The sequence below is a fragment of the Prionailurus bengalensis genome, chromosome B4 (genome assembly GCF_016509475.1).
Source record: "Prionailurus bengalensis isolate Pbe53 chromosome B4, Fcat_Pben_1.1_paternal_pri, whole genome shotgun sequence".
Lineage (NCBI taxonomy): Eukaryota > Metazoa > Chordata > Mammalia > Carnivora > Felidae > Prionailurus > Prionailurus bengalensis.
This window is the reverse complement of record NC_057358.1, coordinates 86,273,275-86,281,825: the sequence shown is the minus strand read 5'-3', so window position 1 is coordinate 86,281,825 and position 8,551 is coordinate 86,273,275. Positions and strand designations below refer to the sequence as shown.

The window sequence follows — 8,551 nt, the reverse complement described above, 5'->3', positions numbered from 1 at the left end:
GAGTGCACAGAAGACTTTTTGCTCTATTTTTTAAATTAAGTCAGTTTCAATTCAGTTCTCAGAAAACTGAGGATAGATAAATTACTGACATCTTGATAAGTCAGGAATAATGCCTAAAGTATAACTTGCACATTTTATCTATAGGCTTCATCAGTTCTTAATTTGCAACTGTAAACGTTGACCCTATTTTACTCAATAGAAAATTGTGTTCAAATGGATCTACTCTAAGGGCATGAAATAATGTTTATAATATAAATAGGAGATGAATTTTACTCATCTCGGCCTTCTCTTTAAGTGTGTTCAAATTTAAATCAGGATAGCTCAGGATTAAATGAATAACAAAGCAAAAAAATGCAGTTTCTCCCTCTCCACAAAGGGCCTGAGCTCAGCTTGCACACCACAGAAATACTTTGATTACCTGCAGACCTTTGCCAGATAAGGCAAGAGTCCAGGGCACTAGCTCCTTATCTCACTCCAGCTTATTCTAAGGATGTAAAATTTGGTGCAGGTTCCCGACTCATAATGCTTCAAAGTGTATAGCTTTTATCCCATGCTACAGCTGTTTCTGTGAGCCAAAGGTAAAATAATGAGCTATTATTGAAGAGAGCTGGGGAAGTCCCCAAACAGCAAAAGATGGTGTGACCATCGCAAAATCCATTGACTTAAAGGCTAAATATAAAAAATATTGGTGCTAAACTTGTTTGAGATGTTGCCAGTAATGCAAATGAAGAGGCTGGGGCTGGCATGACTACTGCTGGTGTACTGACACGCTGGGTTGCCAAGGAAAGCTTCTGGAAGGTTAGCAAAGATGCCAATCTAGGGTAAATAAACAGAGGTGTGATGTTATCTCTTGATGTGGTAATTGCTGAATTTAAGAAGCAGTCTAAACTTGTGATGACCCCGGAAGAAATTGTTCAATTTCCAATGATTCCTGAAAACAGAGACAAAGAAATTGATAACATCATTTCTGATGCATGAAGAAGGCTAGAAGAAAGGGTGTTACCAGATTAAAGGATGAGAAAGTACTAAATGGTGGAGTAGAGATTATTGAAGGCATGAGGTTATATTTCTCCATACTTTATGAATACATCAAAAGATCAGAAATGTGAATTCCAAGATGCCTATGTTCTGTTGAGTGAATAGAACATTTCTAGAATCCAGTAAATTTTATCTGCTTCTGAAATGGCCATGCTCACCAGAAGCCCTTGGTCATAATCACTAAAGATATTGATAGAGAAGGTCTAAGTACATCAGTTCTGAATAGGCTAAAAGTTGGTCTCCAGAGTGTAATGGTCAAAGCTCTTGGTTTGGGTGACAGTAGAACCAGATTAAAGACATGGCTACTGCTACTGGTAGTACTATGTTTGGAGAAGGATTGACTAAATCTTTTTTTTTTTTTTTTTTAATCAAAACTAGTCAAGTAGTTTATTTTTTTATATGAAATTTATTGTCAAATTGGTTTCCATACAACACCCAGTGCTCATCCCAAAAGGTGCCCTCCTCAATACCCATCACCCGCCCTCTCCTCCCTCCCACCCCCCATCAACCCTCAGTTTGTTCTCAGTTTTTAACAGTCTCTTATGCTTTGGCTCTCTCCCACTCTAACTCTTTTTTTTTTTCTTCCCCTCCCCCATGGGTTCCTGTTAGGTTTCTCAGGATCCACATAAGAGTGAAACCATATGGTATCTGTCTTTCTCTGTATGTCTTATTTCACTTAGCATCACAGTCTCCAGTTCCATCCACGTTGCTACAAAAGGCCATATTTCATTTTTTCTCATTGCCACGTAGTACTCCATTGTGTATATAAACCACAATTTCTTTATCCATTCATCAGTTGATGGACATTTAGGCTCTTTCCATAATTTGGCTATTGTTGAGAGTGCTGCTATGAACATTGGGGTACAAGTGCCCCTATGCATCAGTACTCCTGTATCCCTTGGATAAATTCCTAGCAGTGCTATTGCTGGGTCATAGGGTAGGTCTATTTTTAATTTTCTGAGGAACCTCCACACTGCTTTCCAGAGTGGCTGCACCAGTTTGCATTCCCACCAACAGTGCAAGAGGGTTCCCTTTTCTCCACATCCTCTCCAGCATCTATAGTCTCCTGATTTGTTCATTTTGGCCACTCTGACTGGCGTGAGGTGATACCTGAGTGTGGTTTTGATTTGTATTTCCCTGATAAGGAGCGACGCTGAACATCTTTTCATGTGCCTGTTGGCCATCCGGATGTCTTCTTTAGAGAAGTGTCTATTCATGTTTTCTGCCCATTTCTTCACTGCGTTATTTGTTTTTTGGGTGTGGAGTTTGCTGAGCTCTTTATAGATTTTGGATACTAGCCCTTTGTCCGATATGTCATTTGCAAATATCTTTTCCCTTTCCGTTGGTTGCCTTTTAGTTTTGTTGGTTGTTCCCTTTGCTGTGCAGAAGCTTTTTATCTTCATAAGGTCCCAGTAATTCACTTTTGCTTTTAATTCCCTTGCCTTTGGGGATGTGTCGAGTAAGAGATTGCTACGGCTGAGGTCAGAGAGGTCTTTTCCTGCTTTCTCCTCTAAGGTTTTGATGGTTTTCTGTCTCACATTCAGGTCCTTTATCCATTTTGAGTTTATTTTCGTGAATGGTGTGAGAAAGTGGTCTAGTTTCAACCTTCTGCATGTTGCTGTCCAGTTCTCCCAGCACCATTTGTTAAAGAGACTGTCTTTTTTCCATTGGATGTTCTTTCCTGCTTTGTCAAAGATGAGTTGGCCATACGTTTGTGGGTCTAGTTCTGGGGTTTCTATTCTATTCCATTGGTCTATGTGTCTGTTTTTGTGCCAATACCATGCTGTCTTGATGATGACAGCTTTGTAGTAGAGGCTAAAGTCTGGGATTGTGATGCCTCCTGCTTTGGTCTTCTTCTTCAAAATTACTTTGGCTATTCGGGCCTTTTGTGGTTCCATATGAATTTTAGGATGGCTTGTTCTAGTTTCGAGAAGAATGCTGGTGCAATTTTGATTGGGATTGCATTGAATGTGTAGATAGCTTTGGGTAGTATTGACATTTTGACAATATTTATTCTTCCAATCCATGAGCAGGGAATGTCTTTCCATTTCTTTAAATCTTCTTCAATTATCTTCATAAGCTTTCTATAGTTTTCAGCATACAGATCCTTTACATCTTTGGTTAGATTTATTCCTAGGTATTTTATGCTTCTTGGTGCAATTGTGAATGGGATCAGTTTCTTTATTTGTCTTTCTGTTGCTTCATTGTTAGTGTATAAGAATGCAACTGATTTCTGTACATTGATTTTGTATCCTGCAACTTTGCTGAATTCATGTATCAGTTCCAGCAGACTTTTGGTGGAGTCTATCGGATTTTCCATGTATAGTATCATGTCATCTGCAAAAAGCGAAAGCTTGACTTCATCTTTGCCAATTTTGATGCCTTTGATTTCCTTTTGTTGTCTGATTGCTGATGCTAGAACTTCCAGCACTATGTTAAACAACAGCGGTGAGAGTGGGCATCCCTGTCGTGTTCCTGATCTCAGGGAAAAAGCTCTCAGTTTTTCCCCGTTGAGGATGATGTTAGCTGTGGGCCTTTCATAAATGGCTTTTATGATCTTTAAGTATGTTCCTTCTATCCCGACTTTCTCAAGGGTTTTTATTAAGAAAGGGTGCTGGATTTTGTCAAAGGCCTTTTCTGCATCGATTGACAGGATCATATGGTTCTTCTCTTTTTTTTGTTAATGTGATGTATCACGTTGATTGATTTGCGAATGTTGAACCAGCCCTGCATCCCAGGAATGAATCTCACTTGATCATGGTGAATAATTCTTTTTATATGCCATTGAATTCGATTTGCTAGTATCTTATTGAGAATTTTTGCATCCACATTCATCAGGGATATTGGCCGGTAGTTCTCTTTTTTTACTGGGTCTCTGTCTGGTTTAGGAATCGAAGTAATACTGGCTTCATAGAATGAGTCTGGAAGTTTTCCTTCCCTTTCTATTTCTTGGAATAGCTTGAGAAGGATAGGTATTATCTCTGCTTTAAACGTCTGGTAGAACTCCCCTGGGAAGCCATCTGGTCCTGGACTCTTATTTGTTGGGAGATTTTTGATAACCGATTCAATTTCTTCACTGGTTATGGGTCTGTTCAAGCTTTCTATTTCCTCCTGATTGAGTTTTGGAAGAGTGTGGGTGTCCAGGAATTTGTCCATTTCTTCCAGGTTTTCCAGTTTGTTGGCATATAATTTTTCATAGTATTCCCTGATAATTGTTTGTATCTCTGAGGGATCGGTTGTAATCATTCCATTTTCATTCATGATTTTATCTATTTGGGTCATCTCCCTTTTCTTTTTGAGAAGCCTGGCTAGAGGTTTGTCAATTTTGTTTATTTTTTCAAAAAACCAACTCTTGGTTTCTTGATCTGCTCTACAGTTTTTTTAGATTCTATATTGTTTATTTCTGCTCTGATCTTTATTATTTCTCTTCTTCTGCTGGGTCTAGGCTGCCTTTGCTGTTCTGCTTCTAGTTCCTTTAGGTGTGCTGTTAGATTTTGTATTTGGGATTTTTCTTGTTTCTTGAGATAGGCCTGGATTGCAATGTATTTTCCTCTCAGGACTGCCTTCGCTGCGTCCCAAAGCGTTTGGATTGTTGTATTTTCATTTTCATTTGTTTCCATATATTGTTTAATTTCTTCTCTAATTGCCTGGTTGACCCACTCATTCGTTAATAGGGTGTTCTTTAACCTCCATGCTTTTGGAGGGTTCAAGACTTTTTCCTGTGGTTGATTTCAAGCTTCATAGCATTGTGGTCTGAAAGTATGCATGGTATAATTTCAATTCTGGTAAACTTATGAAGAGCTGTTTTGTGACCCAGTATATGATCTATCTTGGAGAATGTTCCATGTGCACTCGAGAAGAAAGTATATTCTGTTGCTTTGGGATGCAGAGTTCTAAATATATCTGTCAAGTCCATCTGATCCAATGTCTCATTCAGGGCCCTTGTTTCTTTATTGACCGTGTGTCTAGATGATCTATCCATTTCTGTAAGTGGGGTGTTAAAGTCCCCTGCAATTACCACATTCTTATCAATAAGGTTGCTTATGTTTATGAGTAATTGTTTTATATATTTGGGGGCTCCTGTATTCGGCGCATAGACATTTATAATTGTTAGCTCTTCCTGGTGGATAGACCCTGTAACTATTATATAATGTCCTTCTTCATCTCTTGTTACAGACTTTAATTTAAAGTCTAGTTTGTCTGATATAAGTATGGCTACTCCAGCTTTCTTTTGGCTTCCAGTCGCATGATAAATAGTTCTCCATCCCCTCACTCTCAATCTAAAGGTGTCCTCAGGTCTAAAATGAGTCTCTTGTAGACAGCAAATAGATGGGTCTTGTTTTTTTATCCATTCTGATACCCTATGTCTTTTGGTTGGCGCATTTAATCCATTTACATTCAGTGTTATTATAGAAAGATACGGGTTTAGAGTCATTGTGATGTCTGTATGTTTTATGCTTATAGTGATGTCTCTGGGACTTTGTCTCACAGGGTCCCCCTTAGGATCTCTTGTAGGGCTGGTTTAGTGGTGACAAATTCCTTCAGTTTTTGTTTGTTTGGGAAGACCTTTATCTCTCCTTCTATTCTAAATGACAGACTTGCTGGATAAAGGATTCTTGGCTGCATATTTTTTCTGTCTAGCACCCTGAAAATCTCGTGCCAATTCTTTCTGGCCTGCCAAGTTTCAAAAGAGAGATCAGTCACGAGTCTTATAGGTCTCCCTTTATATGTGAGGGCACGTTTACCCCTTGCTGCTTTCAGAATTTTCTCTTTATCCTTGTATTTTGCCAGTTTCACTATGATATGTCGTGCAGAAGATCGATTCAAGTTACGTCTGAAGGGAGTTCTCTGTGCCTCTTGGATTTCAATGCCTTTTTCCTTCCCCAGTTCAGGGAAGTTCTCAGCTATGATTTCTTCAAGTACCCCTTCAGCACCTCTCCCTCTCTCTTCCTCCTCTGGGATACCAATTATGCGTATATTATTTCTTTTTAGTGTATCACTTAGTTCTCTAGTTTTCCCCTGATGCTCCTGGATTTTTTTATCTCTCTTTTTCTCAGCTTCCTCTTTTTCCATAACTTTATCTTCTAGTTCACCTATTCTCTCCTCTGCCTCTTCAAGCCGAGCCGTGGTGGTTTCCATTTTGTTATGCATTTCGTTTAAAGCGTTTTTCAGCTCCTCGTGACTGTTCCTTAGTGCCTTGATCTCTGTAGCAAGAGATTCTCTGCTGTCCTCTATACTGTTTTCAAGCCAAGCGATTAATTTTATGACTATTATTCTAAATTCACTTTCTGTTATATTAGTTAAATCCTTTTTGATCAGCTCATTAGCTGTTGTTATTTCCTGGAGATTCTTCTGAGGGGAATTCTTCTGCTTGGTCATTTTGGATAGTCCCTGGCGTGGTGAGGACCTGCAGGGCACTTCCCCTGTGCTGTGGTGTATAACTGGAGTTGGTGGGCGGAGCCGCAGTCCGACCTGATGTCTGCCCCCAGCCCACCGCTGGGGCCACAGTCAGACTGGTGTGTGCCTTCTCTTCCCCTCTCCTAGGGGCGGGATTCACTGTGGGGTGGTGTGGCCTGTCTGGGCTACTTGCACACTGCCAGGCTTGTGGTGCTGGAGATCTGGCGTATTAGCTGGGGTGGGTAGGCAAGGTGCACAGGGGCAGGAGGGGCAGGCTTAGCTTGCTTCTCCTTAGGTGATCTACTTCAGGAGGGGCCCTGTGGCAGCAGGAGGGAATCAGATCCGCTGCCGGAGGTTTGGCTCCGCAAAAGCACAGAGGTGGGTGTTTGTGAGGAGCGAGCAATTTCCCTGGCAGGAACTGGTTCTCTTTGGGATTTTGGCTGGGGGATGGGCTGGGGAGATGGCGCTGGCGAGCGCCTTTGTTCCCCGCCAAACTGAGCTCTGTCGTCCGGGGGCTCAGCAGCTCTCCCTCCCCTTGTCCTCCAGCCTTCCCACTTTCTGAGCAGAGCTTTTAACTTATGACCTCCCAGACGCTAAGTAGCACTCGCTGTCAGAACACAGTCCGTTCGGCCCCTCTGCTTTTGCAAGCCAGACTCGCGGCTCTGCTTGGCCGGTGAGCCGCCCCTCCGCCCCGGCTCCCTCCCGCCAGTCCGTGGAGCGCGCACCTCCTCGCCGCCCTTCCTACCCTCTTCCGTGGGCCTCTCGTCTGTGCTTGGCTCCGGCGACTCCGTTCTGCTAATCCTCTCGCGGTTTTCTGGGTTATTTATGCAGGTGTAGGTGGAATCTAAGTGATCAGCAGGACGCGCGGTGAGCCCAGCGTTCTCGTACGCCGCCATCTTCCTCTTTTCCCAGGATTGACTAAATCTTAAAGATATTAAGCCTCAGGACTGAGGAAAAGTTGGAGAAGTCATTGTGATCAAAGATGATGCTATGCTCGTGAAAGGAAAAGGTGGGAAGGCTCAAATTGAAAGCTGTATTCAATAAATCATTAAGCAGTTAGAGATCACAACTAGTATATATGAAAAGGAAAAACGAAATGACCATCTGGCAAAATTCTCAGATGTAGTGGCTATGCTACAGTTGGTGGGACAGATGGTGTTGAAACGAATGAAAAGAAAGTTACAGATGTCCTTAATGCTATGAGCTGCTGTTGAAGAAGGCATAGTTCTAGGAGGCTTTTGTTCTCCGCTCTGGTACATTCCAGCCTCGGACTCAATAACTCCAGCTAATGAAGATCAAAAATCAATATAGAAATTACTAAAATAACACTCAAAATCCCTGCAATGACCATTGCTAAGAAGATAGGTGTTGAAGGATCATTGATAACTGAGAAAATTATTCAACGTTCCTCAGAAGTTAGTTATGACACCATGTTTGGAGATGATGTGAATATGATGGAAAAATGAATCATGGATCCAACTGTGGTTGAAAAAACTGTTTTAGTGGATGCTGCTGGAGTGCCACTCTGTTAACTATAGCAGAAATTGTCGTCACAGAAATTCTCAAAGGGAAGGATCCTGGAGTAGGTGGAATGGGTGGAACAGCAGGTGGCATGTTCTAATTCCTAGAGTAGTTCATTGCTACTATTAGTGAACTAAAAGAGAAAGCTCAAGGCAGTGCCTCTCACCAATAACTTCAGGGAAGTCAATTGAAGTAAATGACTGAAGAAATGTCTGGCTGATGTTGAAGAAAATCTCTATAGCCATGAGTTACTGGTTTCAGTTGACAGTCAGGTTTGCTGCTGTCATCTTCCATGCTGAAAAATAATTTATTTTGCATTTTTAATAAAAAGAAATTTATACATTCCTAATAACTGAGTGAAAAAGCCATGTTCCAATGTACCCCTTTCAATTGAAATTGCTGAGGCATTTTTTACTACACTTAACTCTTCTGTTAAAATCAGGATTTTAACACTTGCCATCACATGAGAAGTTAAGAAACAGCCTTTCTGTGGAGAATAACAGTTGTGTGCAAGGTAGAGAAATATTCAATTATGTGACAATACTTGGGTAATAAAAATTTGTTTCCAGTTAAAAAAAAATAACTTGATTTGTGA

The 8,551-nt window shown here is 41.0% G+C and overlaps 1 pseudogene; it reads left to right on the top strand.

The window, feature by feature from the left end:
- Positions 1–351: 351 nt before the first annotated feature.
- LOC122473648 lies at positions 352–8,056 on the top strand (annotated as a pseudogene).
- The last annotated feature ends 495 nt before the right edge of the window (positions 8,057–8,551 follow it).